General features: G+C 41.7%; 1 protein-coding gene across 1 annotated transcript in view; it reads left to right on the forward strand.

Moving 5' to 3' along the window:
• dntt (deoxynucleotidyltransferase, terminal) overlaps positions 1–20,798 on the forward strand; it is an 86,258-nt gene that overhangs the window by 64,749 nt on the left and 711 nt on the right. The gene's annotated exons all lie outside the window — the stretch shown is intronic.

The raw sequence follows: 20,798 nt of genomic DNA on the forward strand, positions 1-20,798 counted from the left end.
CTTGGGATGTTTGAGGGGCAGGGGCGAAAAAAAAAAAAAAGGGCACCAGCTGTATGCGGTGGGGCACCAGTGCGCAGAAAGTCGTGATACATTTATAGTGAAAGTACCTAGAGTGCACTTTATTATGTTTTATCTACCAAAGGGGCACCTCATGGTGCTGTAGCCTAGTACCTGTGTTCCAGCTGGAAGAGACCAAATAGTCTGTCCAAAGACAATGGTTTCTGATTACCTTACGAGGCAGCTGGAATTTGAGATCACGTGATTATGTGGGCATAGAACCAATCAGCGTCCTTTGAGGAAATAATGGCGGTTAAAGGCGGCAGCTACAAGTGTGGATTGGATGTGATAACCAGCAAGAGAACCAACTGTTTTTTCAACTGTTGGCTGCTCGAGGGGGTTAGCGTAGCTGCTATAGCATCAGTTATGTCAGAACTGGAGAGTATATTTGACCAAAAGAAGAGTTAAGAACAGCACTGACAGCTCTCTCAATGGAAAAGATGTTTTCGTTTTTCTTCCGACTGGCTTCACTAAGAGTTTGATGAACCAACTAGCTCTGTTGGTGGAAGCGCTTGATCTGATTGGTTGAAGTTACCCCATGATAGACTGCGATGGACAGATGGTTCGTCCAACCACCTGCCAAGGTTTTTTAAGGTGCCTGCCTTGTTCAAAACAGTTTCTTTCGGCAACTTTCCAGATAGTTCAAACGATCTGGCAAGTCAGGTCAAGATACTGAGAGAATATTGAGAAAACACTTGAGGATGAGGAAGAAACGAAAAGAAAAAAATGCTGTTTTCTAAAGCCATCACATCATTTAAATCATGAACATAATACTGTGGAAGTCATATCAAAAAAGAAATTCATAGTGTCTGTCAGTCAGTAAGTATCCACCACTGCTCAGAGGACAGACATAATACTGAACGTGTAATCGTCATCATCTCAGTCATTGTCATGGGATGTCATGTAGTATCGTCATCATCATGGTTGGCAACATCCTCACCGTGAGTAGAACAGTTATCACTGTGGGTGTAAGCATTATCACTGCAGAAAGAAATGTCATAACCACGGGAACCAATGTCATCACTACAGGTCTCCAGTAATAACATATTATGTCCCCGACTCCTGGTCATACATCATCAAATGGGCGATTATCATCCCTGGAGCCAACAAAAAACTCAAAAACATTGGACAGCGATGTGACAGCACAGTCCAAGAAAAATTGGGCAGTTATAAAAATAGACCAATATACTGCATGAAGACATCTTGGAGCAGAGCAGAGCTGGATAAGGAGTTGGTTCTTAAGCTGGGATCAGACTACAGGATTTAAAGAATCTCAACATATCTCATATTTACAGGCCGTCCGCTCCAGATTTCTCTCATAAAACCTTGTCTCGCTTTCCAAGAGAAGCTCCCACCTAGCCGTGAGATAAGGACAGAAAATTACAGATTACAAGATTCATTCGGATTTGTAAATAGGATTTGGGAAATTGGACCATGTTGAATATTGCCAACATGTGCATTCTCACAATGTGTGGTGACAAACTCAACACGAGCATGGAGCTGGGCCAGCAGTAAAATCTCTGAAGAAAATGCAGCAAGAAGCTCACGTGGATGATAGAACGGCTGTGCAGGTGTGGAAACCAGGAGTGTTCGGTTGTGCAGCAACAGCATTAAGCTTTTCTTCTAAAGCTGCTGTTCACTTTTGTTGCTGTGACATTTCTTTTAATGATAGTTTTAGTATTCTCGAGGCGAGGGTACACTTTAAACTAAGTGTTATTCAGCCAAGTCTAAAGGCAATGTTAATGTCTGAAATGTTCACACTCCGAGGGGGGTTGAAAGGCCTGCTGTCATAGTGGCAAGATGCTATGATATGTAAAAATGTGGATAACTCTGAACACGCTTTGGGAGTTTATCCTAAAGGCATTGATGGTGTTGCACTTAGCTGTACAAAACAAAAGTGATGGAAGTAGTTAGTTTCACCATATGTGCAACGTGCAAGCTGCCATTTGCGTTGTGAGATCATTTCCTCCTCAATTCATTTCAACAAGTTTCACTAATCTAAACAAACGCCATGCTTGCCACACATGCGTGACTCAGAAATGTATCTGTAATTTGCTAGGGACTACAGTTGATGCTGCCACCATTTGTGATTTGCATGTAAGCAATGCTTGTAAATCGTTTTTAAATTAACAAGCCATTGGCATAATGTATAGTGGCCCTGAAGGACATTACAGGAAACACAACAGCATTTCACAAAACACAATCAACATCATAGAAAACACGACTACATTTCTGGAAACAGAAATATTTCAGAAGACATTCATGTTGTTTTGTGAAATGTTGTGTTTTTCATTTGATCTGTTTTCTGAAATGTTGTGTTTCATGAAATGTTGCTGGGTTTTGTGCAGTTTTTTTTAAATCAGAAAATGTATTTTGACTTTCAGTGCCACCATATCAATGGCTGCATGTCAAGTTATCAACTTTGGAAAATTGCAAAAAATGTCAGACGTAGCTCCCCCAATTAGGTTTCACGTGTATAGATGATGCCCTGACTTTTCCTCTAGCACCACCATGAGGTTGACAGTTGTGGTTCAGTTCAAAAATAGAAATTTAAACACATACCTGCAAAACTCACAATCCCATCAGCCTGTTTTTAGCACTTATTAGAAAATTATAGCACAGTTACACACTAAACTAAGATAGTAGTATAGTAACATAGTATTGTATCTGCGAGACATCGGCACATGAACACTGTCATTCTGAGCATGTTAGCATGCTACTAGCATTTTTTTAAAGCGAGTATTGCCTCACAGAGCCGTTAGCATGTTTCAAATTGCATGTACTTGGTGACCAAAGAATAAGAAACACAACCCCTACACAAGAGTATGCAAATTGTTGAAACTAGTAAAGAGAGGATTACTGTGACTGATCTAACAGATAAAGACTTTGATCATGTGTGCCATGGTAAGTCTGAGTTGTGGCTGCCCTTGGAGGATGAACTTGATAGATTTTGGGTGACACAGGGCCTAATAGGTAAGATAACATCAAAATACAGTTGTGGGATATAATCACCAATTTGACCCTGCCACCACAATTCCTTGAAGTCGGTCCCATTGCACACCCTGGGAGGAACTTGAATGAGGCATCTGCAGGAAGAAGCATCCATCCATTAACCTGCATAATCAGTTTAAATAATGGGACACTCCAGGTCTTTATCTGAGTCACCACCATGATGTGTGGCAGTGTATGTCAGGGCCAGGAGGTGGTCAAAAGTGGTTCTGAGCACAGGTTTCTTTTATTTAGTCACTAAGGGATAATCACACATCCTTATCTGGACATTCCAGCCAAGTGAAAGAATGGATTGGAGAATGGATTGGCTCTTGTAATGACCATGGTCCAATCAAGTCACGTCTAAGAAGAGGTAATTCTCTCCAAAACAAAAAGGCCAAAATGCTGGTTAACAAACTATAATTCTTTCAATGACGAAGAAAAAAAATGTTTAGCACTTTGTGTCTTTTGTTTGTCTCTGTTGTCACCTCTTCACCTTTCCACCTGCCTTGCACAGTGCTCATCCATAATAGCATCTAATCAATGCAGACAGAAAACAGATAAGGGCGAATACCATCAGATTGGTAATTATCTGGATAGTATATCTAGATCCAAGTTGTCTTACAAGGTGTAAATGAGGTCTTTGTATACTTGCCGAGATAGCAGTTCCATTGGAACAATATAAGCGCGGCACTTCAGCAGTAGCTGGTAAAAGAGAGGAAAGGCAACTTCTGCTTTCATTCATGTCTGTACAATCCTTAAACACATCTGAAGCCTCCTTGTTTGATCCATTATTGCCACACTTTGGCCGGCTTGTTATCTTTGACTGATAGTCATTTGCTTTCAGTCTGTATGCAGGTGCAGTAAAGAGGATCTCCTCTACATGGCTGGAATGTCTCAGTCGATTCTGTCCATGCTAATGCTGTAGCCACGCAACAGGTCTGAGTGTCTTCTTGCATTTATTCTGATTAAAAACCCTGTTCGCCTCTGAGGGAGCTGCCACTCAGCATTACAAAGACAGGAGTTTGCTGGTTTGCCATAAAAGCCTGCACATATTTCCCTTTTTTTTTCTTTTTTCCCTGCCAATCAAAAAGGGTTCAAGGAATTTTTCACTTTAGGGATTTGCTTTGATCACACCGGTGTGGACGTTTCCTCTGCTGTGTCCCTGAGTTGGTCTTGAAAGGCTCTGACTGTAAGACGGAAGCCGAGTGGAATGATTGCAGACAGGTAGATCAGCAAAGATGTATGATGGATTATACAGTGACAGGATTCATTGAGTGTAATGTGAAGGTGTTTGCTGCAGTGAAGTCTAATTCCACTCCTTAGATTTCTAACCAGTCTCTGGTCAAGATTTAAGCTTGTTTTTATGGAAAACAACTGTAAGATTTTCCTTAAAATGTGTCCAAATATTTTTCAAAAAGCTTTGTTGTAATATATTTTTTGCAAATCTCAAGGAAAAGTTGTAGTTTGCAACCAGAGGAGCAGGACATTTAAAATCAGTTGTCCACATGTCTTTCTGTGTGACAGCACAGTCATTGGAAAAAAAGATCAAGATATTCATGAGCACAAATGTGTGAGAACCCTTCTTTTGTCCTCCCTCCCCTTGAACAAGAAGCCTGTTCGCTCCAACCACCCAAGTAATGACGCCCCCATGACAGGTGAACAATGCAAATATGGACATTCATTTCAGGATACAGTTGCCATGTGATTGGGTCGTTCCACATAGAGGTCAGAGAAACAATTAAGGGACTTTAATGGGAATGATTGGGGAGTGTGAAGTGGGAGGGCTGCTGCAATAATGGTGCACAGTGATGGAGTAACTGTTACAGAGCAGCCAGCTAATAAATGGTCCACCAGTATCCGGTTTACGTGGTGATGTACTGGCATGATGATCATCTTTATTAATCTTGTTTGTTTCACATGCATTTTGTTATATTTTTTAATACATTTAGCATTTACTTGGAAGTTGTGATGAAGAAGATTCTGGACATAATTTTCCATCAGCCTCTTCAGTAATGCTGTTCATGATCAGCATACATAATACACATAACACACAACCTGCAGAGAACAGACACTATAATGAAGAAACAAGACTAACATGTTCAACCAGCCATACTAGCATCTCTGTGAGGCTGTACCAAGTGTAAACGCTCTGTGCAAAAAACTTAAAACTACTGATTGAGACCATAAACTCATCAGGACAGTGTTTAAGGTAATAAATCAACTGAGAAGTCATTTTCTCATAAGCTTACATACAATCTGACTTCTTTTTGCAACCAGTGGGACGCCTCCACCTGGCCATTAGCAAGAATGCAGGGGAAAGGCACCTGGCTTCATTTTTCAGACCTGGAAGTTCAGTCCATATTTTATATGGGCAATACTGAGGCACAGCGATGCTTTGAGCTAAATGCTAATATCAGCAGGTTTAATGTTTACCATGTTCATCTGCTTAATTTAGTGTGTTAGCATTCTAACATTTGCTAATTAGTACCACTACAGCTGATGGGAATGTCATAGTTTTGGTCATGAATAATAGTATTGAACTAATAAAAAGCCTGACTGACGACACAAAGTTATTGAAGATCCAAATTTTGTGCAGTCCATCCAGTAAAGTTTACGGGTGGTTCAGATAATTCATGCTCCCCAGAGAATACATCCTGTTCTGTGTCAATCCAGCTAAAAGATGTTAAAATATTACGCTGGATAACTGACAACTTTTACCTCGTGGGGCTGATAAGTGAAAGGTCAGGAAATCACCAAACTCAGTGGGATTCATCCTCTGGGGACCATGAATGTCTGTAGGCTACAACACTTCCTGGCAATCCAACCAAATGTTAAGATATTTCTGTCCAAGTCAAACTGATGGCCCGAACACTGCCATCACTGGAGCATTAAAAGGAACAAATGCCAATGAATCGATGATAAAAATATTGTGAACAAAAATTTTTTACAACAAAAGGCTTCATAATTACAGAAAGTGAAAACAATAATTATATTTGCTGGTTTTAAACTGAAACTGCTTCACTTTCATCAATGAACTGCTAGCATGTGGTGCTTCATAACAAATGATAACAAAGGGATGAAACAGGCAAAAAACCAGTGCTGACTTCACAGGCTTCTTGCTGCTGTTTGTCAGATAGTTTGTACTACACTATTATGTTTCCATTCATCACTTTCTCCAGGCGTGGAAGATTCTGCTCATGCCTGACACCACAGTTTTTCTGGGGCAAATAGGGCAAATCTACAACATCACGGGGAAGGAGATACATTTTTAGCTGCACTTTGTGATTTATAATGACACGACAAGTATATGTTTCCATAAGAACGTTTGGCTGGCGCTGCTTTAAGAGGCTGCTGTATGATGCTTGGTGTGGGAAAGTGCTATGGGAAGGCAAACAGTCATGGCAATAAAAGAAGGGATAAAGAGAGATGCATATAGTGACATGTGAAGAGACAGGGAGGTTTTGTCGCCATTCCCGGAGAACGTTATCCCTGGCGAGGCTGTATCAGCAGGATGGTCATCTAATCAGCCTTCACAGTGGGACAACGACATCAGTTAGCAATCAATGATAAATCATATTGACAGCTATTGCCTGACAGAAGGGGGGTAATGATAGAGGAGGGAATGTGGACCTGTTGAAAAATCGACTGAAATTAAAGGGGAATTAAGGGGGAAAAGAAGAGTGATGGGCACATTTGGGTGGATGAAAATTTCTAAAAGAAGAGCAGCACATTCAGGATAATTACATGGATATTTTCTTTTCACTTGCTGGACTTGAATTCTACCGCCCCCTCTTTCCCCCTGTCACCCATTTCACCATCGTCACCTCACCCACTGTGCCTGTGCCTCCACTTCTGCAGCCTCCCATCCACCCACACAGTGCCTCTTGCCAGTGCTTAATGGGTGAATAAAAAGGGTAGAAAGTATTAATAGATTCTATTGAGCCTGTGCTTTGCATGACCAAAAAAAAAAAAAGGAATTCAATGGCAAGCTATTATCGCCCTGAATCCTGCGACCGATCATGAGTTGACTCTGAACTTGCGCGATAGAAGGTGAGGACAAAGACGGGCACATAATGAGGGAGACGGGAATGTCGGAGGTGCTGCCTGGGGATTGAGCTGAACTGGGGTCTCGGCTCACTCAGGAGACAGATCCTGCTCCATTATTGATGAAAGTGAATGGCAGAAGGTTTCAGGAAGGGGCCAGTGTTGGGCCGTGTCCGCTTGTCATGTAACATTAATTGACACTGCCGTTGCGGCGGCACAGGAACCCGTCTGTCCAGGGCTCCCGTTTCAGATTGCAGCATGATTTATTTACAGGGACAATCGGCTGAACAATCAGTGGGGTGTTTCAGGCTTATCTTGTGGTTTCTGTGCTGTCGTGCCCTCTAAAAGACAGGCTGGTTTCACTGCAGAATACCAGGAAAAGGAGATCCGGTTGCAAGAGGTGACGTGTACGAACAAATTCTTAAACTGAGTGGACTATACTGAGTCATCATGGTGTATTGAAGGAGGTAGGCTTTTCTATGGGAGCCACATGAGGCTAATTATTACAGAACTAACTGTAAAACCAGCAACTGAGTGAACATACTACACAACTGAAGACATACAGAATCAGCGTTGAAGCGATGTGAATGGTGGTGCTTTCGCTTACCGATGCACCTATGTACGGAAGTGCTCGATGCAAGTGCTCAGGTTTGAAAAAAGTGACCGATCCACAACCCGGATTCCCCAAAAAGTTGGGATGCTACGTAAAATGCGAATAAAAACAAAATGTGTTCCTGAGCCCATGTATGAATATGCTTTCTACAATGACGTGGTGAACCTCAGTCTATCTGATATTGCTGATGTTGTCCCTGGAATATCTTAATGTTGCTCCAGGACCATTGTAGTACAAAAAAGTGACAAAATCCACATTTTGAGCAAGCTGTTCATGGGTTGAGTACAGGTACTGTTCACTTATTATTTTCTGTTTATTTACAATGTTCTGTCGCTGTCTAGTAATGTTTAGGCAACAAAAGTTCTTGGTTTGGTTTTGGAAAACATGGTTTGGGTTAAAAGATACCCTTTCTGTCATATTTGGGGTTTCGGTTTAGTTGTTTCCTGTTTTATTTGGTATGCTTTATTCTCATGCATACCGCTCTGCTTTAACCTGCTTTAATCTTTGTTTTTTCCTGCCTTTTTATGATTGCCCTATTTGTTTCACCTGTCCCTTATTAGAGTTCACGCTCTAGTGTGTTTAAGTCTGTGTTTTTCCCCCTCTCTTGGGCCCTGTACACAGGTATTTCTTGAAATTAAGCTTGTGTACGCACAAAAACGATGTTACAGGTCACTGAAAACGGAGCTTTTGCAAAAGCTCCTGCCAGGGTGAAGATATTCAGAAACTCTGTCAGAAACAATGACGCAGACGCACACGTTTATCACATTTGTAGCATTTTTGGCAAATGTGAACTCGAAGTACGTGTTATGATATTGGAGTGTTTGAGTTTGTACAATGACGGACTGGATGTTATTGTTTAACATTATATTTAGAAAGACACAAACGGACAATGATATTGTATTGATGGAAAAGAGTCACACAAACGGGTGCTTGCAATGTTTTATTGACAAACTATCCCAGAGCATTCTGTAAAGAGCAGACACGTTTCCCTGCCTCACTCATAATATCTTCTGTTTCTAAGCAACTGACCAGAGTATACAGTCTGCTTCACACCTGCCCAGTGTAAGTGACTGGCCATGAGGCATGTGTTTTCAGGTGTGTTTTGTGGATGGAGATTATTTCTGAATCTGTGCTAAAACGTTCATCTGGACGGAGATTTTTTTTTTTTTCTGAAATCCAGTTTACAAAAATACCTGTATAGTGTGGATGAGGCTTTAGTCGGTTTATCTGTTTCTACGTCAGTTTCCCAGTCTTGCGTTCTCTCCCATTGTATCCCCAGTGCTCATGCTTTCATCTGCGTGTCTGTTTTTTTTTGTTTTTTCTTGGATTATCGGACTGCTTTTGTTGCCTGACCTTGTGTTGCCTGCCTTTGTATTGTCTGTATTTTGGTCCCTTGGATTTCAGCTTTATTTTGTTTTTCAACCCGCCTGTCATTGTGTGTGCTTTTGGGTTCCAACTTTGCACAAACCCAACAATTTCACAACATTTAACACAAACAAAGGATAACTTCTCCTATGTGTGTATTTCATGTTCTTTTTTCCCATCACACAAATGTGACTTGTCAGTTGAAATGATGGTCCCTGAGCAACATTACTTATGTTCCAGGAACATGCTTGTGAACGACTGAGTCTTTCGAGGATGCCCCTTTCATACTCAATCATGATTTCCCAGAACTTTTGTTCCCGTGTCCTAACAATTATTTGTATGATTACCACAACAATTAAAGTTGATGGAATAATATATTAAATATATTGGCTTTTTACTGTTTTCAGTAGAGTGTATGTTTAAAAGGAATAGCAAACTATCACATTTTGTTTTATTTATGTTTTGCAACTTAACTTTTTTGGAATCAGGGTTGTACACAGTCAGTGAGTAAATATCTTTGACCTTGAGTGAAGGAAAAGATTCATACGCATTGATTGATACATGGTCATGTAATAGTAATCATGTTTTGTCTAGGTGTGTTGGTGTGATGCATACAGCCTGCACTCATATACTAATTGACTTATTCAACGCCAATAAAGAACCAAGAGCACATGAAGGGCTGGACCAGGATTTAGTAGATATTTCTGAAAAATAAGCAAATGTTTAATATAATTAAATCTGTTTAGCAGCCCTGTTGTCAGTTGATGCCATACGCTGATGATTCAGCCTGTCCCCAGTTCATGTTCAAGTTTGTACATGAGCTATTCTGAACACTGTTTGTTGATCAGAGCCCTCCTGCACTGAGGTGATGCATTCTCTGTTTGCAGAACCAACAGCTGTGGTTCGTTTGGACAAAATATGAGAGGGCAGAGCTGTGATAAGAAGCTGCATTTCTATTTATGTAATGGTACAGACGCACAGGAAGTGGCAAGTGATTTTTGTCACCTTGTGGCCACAGTTACACCATTGCAAACAGGGTGCGATTGGGAGAGAAGCATTAATCAGCCAGTGTAGGCTCTGACATGAGTCACCACAAATAAGATCACTTCTGTTCTTTCCTTTTAAAAGCGGTCTAGTCTGAGCAGCCGTGCTCTGACAATTTAGTGATGGAGAGAAGAGTTCAGAGAGAAAAAAAATGCCAAAAGATTCTGCTGCAAAAGCCTCCCCAATGGGACTCTGAGGTAAATTTACAGAACCTTAAATTAAATTGGCGTGGGAGGAGATGTTGGCGACATGTTCCCAGATCCTAAGTGCACCATTTTTCAAAGTAGGAGACTGTTCAGTGTACAGAAGAAGAAATAGTTTGTCTGCCTTTTAACTCTGTGCACCATGACGTGTTGGCAGTTTTTGGATCTCTTCATATGTGCCATGAAAGACAGAGAATAACAGCTTCCTGTGCCACAGACCTCTGACCGAGTCCCTCTCTAAGCACACATTCCAGGGCTCTGACATCAAAATTACCTAGCACTGCTTGATTATTACTGACACACAGTATTTTGTACCTTTGGCTCCCCGATGCGACACCGGGACATCACAGTGAGTCACCGAAATACTAAATGACTGCCATCGAGAAAGAAAGCCTTCTGCATCCAGCCAAAATGCCGGCACAAAGCCCACCAATGCCCTCATTGACGAATCTGCTGGCTGATTTTTGAGTGGTGCTCTCACCATCAGAAAACTTGTTTGCATTCACAGTCAGTGATCGCCCCTCCTGACAGATAAAATTCACTCATGTAAATGTAGAAGTTTTTCAGTCTCAAAACACCTGTTTGAAATTGGTTTTGACAGCTTTGGGGTTTTTGTCCAACCTCCAGTCGATGGCTGTGAAAGTTTTGTGTTGCTAGAATTGCTTGCTAGCTTCTAATTATAAATCACCAGACTTGAAGTCCATGATTTATTGCATTATAACCTTGAACACAAATTTGAAATAGTAAATGTAGAAATATCATCAGGAAAAGTGCTTCATCTGCCCCAGCTAGCAAGAGATTATAGCTGCACACTGCAGGGAGACATCGGTCTAAGGTGGGCAAAAGTATTAGGTCATGATAGCCCTTTGTGTGCTGGTTCTGGGCTGTTGCTAGTGCTGGTTCCATGTTGGTTCAACCTGTGAACCTTTTAAGAGCCAGATTACTTTTCCATGGGCATAAGAGGCACCGTTGAGTCACATCATTTAGTCGCTGTATACATCTCAAATTTCTCAGTATTGCTAGGAAAAGCAATGGAAGACTACACCATGTCTTTACAGGTGTTGCTCCTGGCTTTGCACGCCTTCATTGGCATCCAAACATGACTTGCTCTGTTTTTTTAAAATGAAAGTCAGAAGCGGTTTTAGATGGTCCTTGGTCTCAATAGCCCTGTACCCTGCCATAAGTGGTTCTGTTTCGTTACAAAAAAAGAGTCCATATCTGCATTAGCTTTGTGCTTTTTGGGGGTTGATGACATCATAAAACGACGGACATTTGGAGTTTCATTCGAAAAAACCTCAATAGAAGCATTGAATGTACAAAAAACATTTGGTCCAGCCCTCAAAAGCTGCTAAAAAGTACATCACAGTTTTGTTATGCAAGTTTAAAAGTGAGTTGCCACCACAGTAATGTCAGTATGAGAGCAACACATGTAACTAATGGCAGCTTATTTGCAGCGTTTCTTATCTCCAGGTATAGCATATTCATGTTCACTCCCAGGATTTGCTGCTTCTCCGGTGATGTAACCGATAAAATGACTCAGAGGATCCTGGCTTATATCACAATATAAGCATGTTGTTAAAACGGCCAAACAAAGCTCATATTTTGCCAATGTGCTGTTTTAATTGAGCAGAGTGAAAGGAGTGCTGAGGCAGCAGCATCCGATCACACTGTCTGGAGCAGGAAGCAAATTGGTCATGCAAAACCAGCCCCTCTTCAACAAACCAATTAATTATTTATGGGCTTCAGTGGAGCAGAGAAAGTTAATTTATTGTTATCATTAGAAGAGTGTTCTGTTTGGGTCCATACGAGGAAGACTCGGGCTACAATTACAGGCTCCACAGATTAGAGAGAACTTCACACGACTGCGGCAGACAGCGGTTCTCACACTTCACAAGTTCACAAGATTCCTCCGAAAAATTCAGTGATGAACTTCGGGAAGAAGCCGGGCTAATAAATGCAGATGAGGAGGGTGAGGGCACTGAAGGGCATCACTTTGTGTTCAAAAGTGGTGGGGACATAGAGGCTCGAATGAAAAACACTTTTTAGGAGCCCATGTGCACACAATGTTTCTTTCTGGTAGAAAAGTGCGAGCAGTGCGCTGCGTAGTGCTGGGTGGGAGCGCTTGTGCAATGAGAGAAAATGCTGTTAACTTTGATATTAGCTTATGCTAACAAAGGTAACCAAAGCCAGAATTGTTGTCACTGACTCATAGATTTTTTTATTTGGTACCTTTGTCTGGGTATATCATCAATGCTGCACAAATCACTCATGGACACCAATCTTCAAATGCTGTGTGTTATGTGGTTATGTGTGAAAAAAGTTGCCTGAAGCGTTTCTGAGCTGCATGTGATCTGATAAATTGCCTCCAGTGTTGTCACTCAGTTGCACAGAGTAACAGAGGGCGGACCACGCAGATAATAATGAGCTTACAACGCATCGGGTGATAAAAGCACTTACCAGCAACATTCAGTGTACAGACAGTCTACTGTCTTTTTTCTTGGTTACCAGGGTGACGGATGACAAGTCCCACCTGATCTAATTTGGTTGCCTGAGAAAGGGAAATGGTGACGAGCCCAGAGCCTTTCTGAAAACTTCATTGATTTTCAACTAGAAGTCCTGGGAGTGGCCACATTAGAAAAAGGCGGAGCGATCTGACAGGAGACGCTGCCATAAACTCTTTCTCCTCATGGGGGGCAATTGAAAAAGGACGATGGTGCTCAAAGAAGAACATTATGTGGACAGAGACCCTAAATGGTCTTCAGCATATGTGATTTTTCAGAGTGGATAGTTACAGTGGGATAAAAACTTGTGTAAGACCGCATCAGTTGGACATACAGTAGCTAGATTACGGGCCAATAATCAGTCTACTCCTAATTACTACAGAGTTGACAATCTAAAAATATTTAGCATATACCCTCTAAGTGTAAAAGGCTCATTATAAAGGGCGAAACGCACTGAAAGTGTCTGATGCTCGCATCAAAAGCATTATGAGGTGCTTCAAACTGCCTTGATTCATTCTCCAACCTCGTTTCAGTTTGGAGGCGTCAAATGAGGACCCAGTGTCCAGATCATCAATACTGAGGTAAATGTAATAATTATTCAGAGGCGGAGCTGTCATTTCAGGTTTGACATGCTGCATCTGACAATGTATGAACATGCACTCACAGATGGGCACGACTGAGATCACTATGAGTAATGCATATGAATAGCGACTTTCCCCAAAATACTGCTAAATCTGTGGTGTTGGCATTTCAGATCTGATGCCTGCAGTGCGCCATAGGAGCATGAAATGATACACTAATAAAAACACAATAATATTATATAAAATTTCTGCCCCTAAACGTGGATAAATCAGAAACACCCAGGACCTTTAAATTAAAACCTTGTTTTCTGTCTGAATTGTGGAAGTTGGAGAAATACTAATAATGGTGGATTAACTGTGGGTTGACATGCTCTTTACACTCTATTGAGAAATCTTGTTTGGGTTTGTTGGTTTTGCTGTTCTTGCCGAAAATGTCAGTGTCATTCAACTTCATTACTTCAGTTAATAACATATTTGTCGTCTGAACTGAAGTTTTGGATGTGCAGAAAGACCTTGATTCATTTCTCCAGTAAATCTGTATTCACAGTCAACATTTGTTCAGTGATATTTTCACTGCGTACGTTCCACTTACTTACAGTGAAAAGATTTATAAATAATTAAACTAATAACACTATAAGTGGCCACTTAGCCATAGCCTCCTCCTCTTAATCAACTCAACTTGTGTGACCTGACGTTATGCCATGTGTAAATTGCATATATCAGTGTTGCCCTTGTGGAACTGAGTGGGAAAAACACTTGAGAACATCTCAAGGCTGATATTTAAGTAACAGGACAACAAGAATTCAGAATATCACAAACAAATAAGAGTTTTCGGTAATGAATAACGACTTTCTTTGCATACATGGTGAGCAAGAAGCACATTTGCCGCAGCTTTAACAGGCATCATAACATTGTGAAGAAATGTATAATAAATTGTCATTGCCTCAATCCAATTCCTTTATTCAATGATATGCAAATTATTTTTTTAATTAAAAAGGTGTGAAAGTTTTACTTTGGCAACATCATAAGGGCACTGAAATAACAGAGCTTGTATTACTCTTCTCTCAGACTCTTTGCTGTATCTGTTCATTACCTTTGGGCAGCCTAATCAACTAAATAACTTTGATTTGCAAATGTTTACTCCTCCACGGGAGCAAAGAGCCATAACACCAGGGACGCTGAGTGAGGATCCCATTGTTTCTGATTAGGAATTCATTATTTGCTACCCGTCTGCCTCTCTGCCCAGTGCACGGGCTGATTAGCAGGCTGGGGAAGGACAGGTAATGACGATAACACTAAACTCAATAGCTGTTTTATAGGCAGCCGTGCTTTATGATGCTTGCACTAATTGCTGGTGTGATTAGTGAGGTGTCTGTGCCCTCTCTGGTTGCTCTGGCTGTCCTGTGAACTGAGCTCTAGCAGACCAGAGCACAGGGGAAGTGTGGGTGTGCAGCGGATCGTTGCAGGAGGAAGACACTGGGGCATAATCGACTTCCCACTTTTTCTGCCCCTGTCAGCCCTTTCCTTCTCTCTGCAATAAAGACAAATTAACTTAAAGGCAATCAAAGGATTTTTTTCTTGATCTCTTGGCAATAAAGTAATCTATTTCTAACTGTCAGTGAGAAGAAGGAAGTCCAAATAAAAGAAGGTGACTGGGAGCATTAGTTGATCTGATAACCTGAATTCATGTGGAAAAAACATCACATTTCTTTCTGCCTTTGAGTGTGCCTTCTCTGATGGAAGTATACCTTGGACTCTTTATATAAAGGTGGTTGTCCTTAGACATAAAATACTTAATTATGAATATGTTCCTCTTACCTTAAAATACAACATTGAAAGTGATGCTGCTGAAGGCTCTACGTGCATCTGCTATTCAGTCTGACCTCAGTATTTGAGTACTCGACACATGGTCATCGCTCCTCTGCCCATGCAGGCAGTCAGCTCTGTAAGTGAGATGACGGCACTCTTAACTGAGGCTTTTGTTCAGATACATTTTTCCTACCAGGGACTTTGTGTAAGTGGATTTGCATGGATTTCAGGTTGTGCTTTGCATACTTCACCACATGACCTTTAGCCTGGATCGTTTGGCAGCCTTTTGGTTTCTGTTGTATCCTCATGTTCCTAAAGATGTCTCTCTCAGTCCAATACTTACATTTGCAGTGTTTGTATAAGACAATGCTTAATTGTACACACACTAACATTTGCAGCTATGCTATGCAGGATTTTCCGAAAAGAAAATTTATAGTCTCATATAAAATTAATCTACCCACTAGAAGTGCGTGGTGGTATCTGAGTACTCTGCCAGTTTATTCTTATTTTCTTAGTTTTATTCTGGGCGTCAACCTTTCGACAGTAGTGTGTAGCCTGCCGGCCAATAACAGCACACAGGGTTTGAGGTCGGGAAAACGCAGCAATCAGGTTAAATCACTGCCTCCATCTCTATCTTCTGCTCTCAGTCTGTTATGGATGTTTAAAGAGCTGCCGGTCTGTGACTGTGACCGAGGGCAGGGCTGAGCTACATACACACAGAGCAGAGAGACAGAACAGTGGACAGAATTAAGTGCATTCACACAAAATCTGGAGGGTTGTGTAGAGGTGTGAGTTTGCTGATTTGTGCTTTATAAAGTAACCGCCATGAAACGATCAGAAAATAATGTATTATTCCTCTGATTCACTGCTTTGCTCTCGCTAACGCCACACCCTCTTGTCATTCATTCTCTATCACGCTTGACCTGGTTCAACTTTAAAACACAAGTGCCCATTGCTGATAAACTGAACTTGATTTACTTTTTCGGAGAGTGTAGGTCCTTTTTTCATTCGACACACCCCCAAGTCATTCCAGCTGCTGTGGCTAATATGACCACTCTTAACCTTGGTAGTCATGAGAGATCCGTATTGAGTTAGCTGACTGTGGAAGCAGTTCAAGGGCTTTGATGGGCACGAAACTCTCCTGGTTGTATAGTGAGAAAGATTTACAACTGTAGGACTGTAGAATATATCTGGTTTGCTGATTTATGAATTTTGGTCACAATCATTCAGTCACTAAGCTCAAAATCCTGTTGTCTGCACAGGAAACATTCAGCAGATTAAATCAGTTTACTTTTGGATTGAGGATGAATTCAGCTACTTTGGCACAGCGTATTGTTCCCAATTGCAAATATTATGTGTTAATGTTTTTTAATGCTATGATTCCAAACAACAGCAGCTGAGGCTCATGGGTATCATAGCGTTTAGAGATGTTTACCATGCCAAACTTTAAGAAAAAAAACAACTGCTCAGAAATTAAGTGGGCGTCTGTTGATTAAAGTTAATGTGAGCCTTCATCACAGTTAGAGCAGTTTTCATTATAATGAGGAAACACACATGCATCCCCACGCATAGTTTTCTCAGCAACTTATACTCATGCTAGAGAAGAGGACACTTTGAGGAGGGTGTTAACCTATAAACATGGCAATGTGCCCACTGTGTTGCTTTATTATAAACTTACAGACAAATCATGAATTGAGTTTTTATTTTTTCATGGCAAAATTCGAGTTATAATAGTTTGCAACTGAAGTCGGCCTGTAAAGAAGGACTAGCGAGTAGATGAGTCTCCATGTTCGGTGTGATGACGTTTAATGTCACCGACAACCTCTGTAGTCTCCTTTAGCCGCTTGTTAGCAAGTGCCTTTTTAAAACAGTTTTATAATTCAAATGTGGCGTGTTTTGTATCTTAAGCTTATGTTAACCACAGACTTTACATCAGGCATCTAACTGAAAAATCATTCAAAAATCCCATTTACTTCGAGATGAGGGAACCAGAAGTACAAAAATGCAAACTTATTTCCAGGTTTTGGGACTCATTCCTGGCATTCTATAGCTATGGATACAAACACACACCTTCACACACACACACCTGACATACACACTTGTCTCCTAGCGCAAAAACTGTGGCTGCCAAATGGTGCGGCAATTCTAAAAGTGACATAATGTGCCTTTAAGTGGTTATTATACTCATTCGGGCTGATGTTGAGCTCCCTCCATGTTTCTGTCCTTCATACTGTATGCTGGCTGGCATGGTTGTGTTGAGCAGCTATCCAGGCCTTCCCTCTGTCTCTTTGTCTCTCTGTCTTCCTCCCTCTCTTTGATGTGTCAGTTGAGTCGGGCCCGAGCCGGGCAGGCAGCCATGTCCATCAGCTCCATCCATCAAGCAGTGGGCCGGGTGGCAGAGAGAGGATGACGGGCAGCAGAGAAGGGGCAGATGTTTTGCAGGAACTGATATGTGTTCACGTCCACGAGGGATGTCATTACGCGGCGGACAGAGAAACATGTAGCTGATTAGCGGCTTATTAAGTCAAGGACACTGGCTCGCAGTAACGCACACTGCTTCCATGGCTTCCTGCTTCTGGCTTGTGGTGCTGATGGCTTGCCAGTGACTGAGAACCTGTGTGTCTCAGACAGATAACCTCTCCCTCTAATTAACCGCCGCTCTGTTCTTTAACTCTAAGCTGCTTTTGATATACCAAAAAGCCCTGGAATAAATGCTGCTTTTGCCATTTCAAATAGAGTTTCCCTGTGTATGCCTAAAGGGGAGAACTCAGAGGTACATAAGGTTTGTGGATTTATCTCTCAGAGAGCCCACACTGTGTTGTGCAAAGTAAATAAAGCAGCGTCTCCCTGAGGGAATGTAAGCATTGTAGGAGTTGAGGAAAGTGGACAGTCCAGCGGAGAGAGGGCTTTAGTCCTGATCCAGGACAATGGCTAAATTGGTAATGTTGAGAATCTCATCTGAACCCTGTGTTTTCTCCTTTAGTTGGATCTCCTGAGTTGTCCTCTGTTTCCTGTAAACAATAAGCCCTGCCATGTGCTGATAGCAATGTGGATTTACTCCAAATCGCATCAGCCTTGTCCAGCAGGCTCTTTTCTTTGTTTTCTTTCATTCCTCCTCCACTTTTTATCACCTGTATGGTTAATACTGCACAGCTTGCAGCATCATAAATTGCAGCGCCGTGTGCGTGTGTGCATTTCCTGTGTTTTGAGTGGTTAGAGCAATAAATGGGCTCAGGGTTATGAGAACAGTGAAAAATACAGGCAGTGGTGGACCACTTAATGGGCCCTAGTATAGTCTCGCTTAAAGAGAATACTGTCTCACTAACAACACACTGTTCTTTGCGAGAAAAAGATAATATTTCTCTGGACACCATTGATTAAATGTTTTTGTGTGCAAGAGAAAATGAGAACTAAAACAGAACTAACCTCAGGTATTCATCTGATCTCAGAGTCGACAGATTTTCCTGGGTGGACCCTGAAGGATACAAAGCGTTATTATAACCGGGGTCTTATCTTTGTCGTCAGATGGAAATGAAAATTTTACCCTCTCAACCTGCAATTTGCATCAACACTTCCACCCTTTCTTTCCAGTCATAACCAGTCACATCAAAATAAAAACAAATCTGACACTTGGTCCTTTCACATATTGTGGTGTCTCTGTTGTCCAGCTCACTAAACGTCCATAAAAACACTTATAAATCCCTCCTTATAACTCCATCATGTTTAGAGGTTCTCTTAGCATAGCAATAGCTGTGAGTGCTTTCATGATTATGGTCTATACGAACAAAATCAGTTTGATTGCATTGTTTGAGGTAGGGCAGCAGGACACAGAACGTTGTTATGAGCTGAACTTAGGGCAAATGCTGTTTCCATTTATTCCTGTCATTCACATAAGGAGGAAAGAGGAAGGAGGAAGGAGTTATATATACAATATATTTCTATTTATTTTACCACAAAAACCTAAATAAGGTGGTGTGTAGGTATACGTATAGCATTTTTAATGTAGTCTTTAATGCACATTTTTGTACATTGTTTTATTCATCCGTCAAATTCAGTGCAACAGACACCACAAAGCAGTGTTTATACATAATTCCTGCTTTTTGCCTTTTTCGGGGTACTTTGGTTCTTTTTCAGTGACACAGTCTTTGTGATGTATCGTAGATGATTGTCTTGCAGTCTATCATTTCGGGCAGAATCGTTGTATCATGTTCCACATATCACAATATTACATCTTGAATTACCCTGTCATTCCACTCTGTGGACATCTGCCACTTCACTGTTAGGGGGCTTGGGGGATGGTGGCAGTGAATACTGCTGAGGCTCGGCTTCACATGGGAGACAACAATCAAATAAAGTGCCTGGATCTAAAAAACATAGGGTTTCCTGCTCTGGAAGACAACACTGGTCGAAAGTGTCACATCCTGTTGGCTCATGAGGTTCCACTGCCTCCAAGCCCTCCTCCTGCTGAGGCCTGGCTTCACATGGGAGACAACAATGAGAAGAAGTACCTGGATTTGAATGACATAGAGTGAGTTTCCTTCTCCAGATGAGGAAGTGGCCTATCTTAGGTCCCAGCCTCTCAGCGTATTGGCTTGTGAGATTCCACTGCCTCCAAGCCCTCCTGCTGATGCTGGGCTTCACATGGGAGTCGACAATGAAAAGAAGTACATAGATTTGTCAAACATAGGATTTCCTCCTCTGGAAGATGACACTGATCCAAAGTATCCCATCCTGTTCCCTCATGAGGTTCCACTGCCTCCAAGCCCTCCTCCTGCTGAGGCCTGGCTTCACATGGGAGAAACCTTTTTTATTCCATGCATTCTTCTTCCTTTTCAAAACCAAGTGCCTACATTGCCCACAATGCAACTTAGCCACTGAGCGACATCATTGGAGGCAATTTATCAGATTACTTCCCCTGGAGCCACAAAAGGCTTTATACTACTTTTTTCACATATGCAGTAGCACTCCCCAAGACACACTGTAAACACACTTTACTGTGTAGAATTGGTGGAGTTACCCTTTAAGATAATCTGGTTAAAACTGTTTGCTTCTTGCCTTCATTTCTCGCCTTGTCGGACTTTGCTGCCGCCCTGTTCCCAGATCTCAGCAGTGATGATGTATAGTGTAATGGCCAAAACAACAAATAACCACCAGCTTATTTATAACTTTAACCGAGAATTAAAGAGGTGTGATATGAACTGAGCTTAATGCCGTGTGAACCCGAACCTCCCCGCTGCACGGCTAACCTGTCATTTGCATTATAAGTAACAAGCCAGTATGCTGGGAGACGTGCCTTGTAGTGTTTTCCCCTCTCCTGGCTGCCTACTAGTTGTTCTCAGTTATCTCTGCCTTCTCCTGGCAGCGGGAGCCGACGTGCTCTCGGTGCCATCTCTTCGCAACATGTCAGGTCCAGTTTAGCACTTGAAGGCAGGATGTGTCAGAATCACAGCCCTCTCTCTCTCTCTCTCTCTCTCTCTCTCTCTCTCTCTCTCTTTATCTCTCTTCAGGCTGTCTCACTCCCAAGGTGAGTCAGGCCTCGTCACCACTTCTATAGAGACATAGCCCGAGCGCATGGCGTTGGTAGACGGCC

Source organism: Pagrus major, chromosome 15 (assembly GCF_040436345.1).
Source record: "Pagrus major chromosome 15, Pma_NU_1.0".
Classification (NCBI taxonomy): Eukaryota; Metazoa; Chordata; class Actinopteri; order Spariformes; family Sparidae; genus Pagrus; species Pagrus major.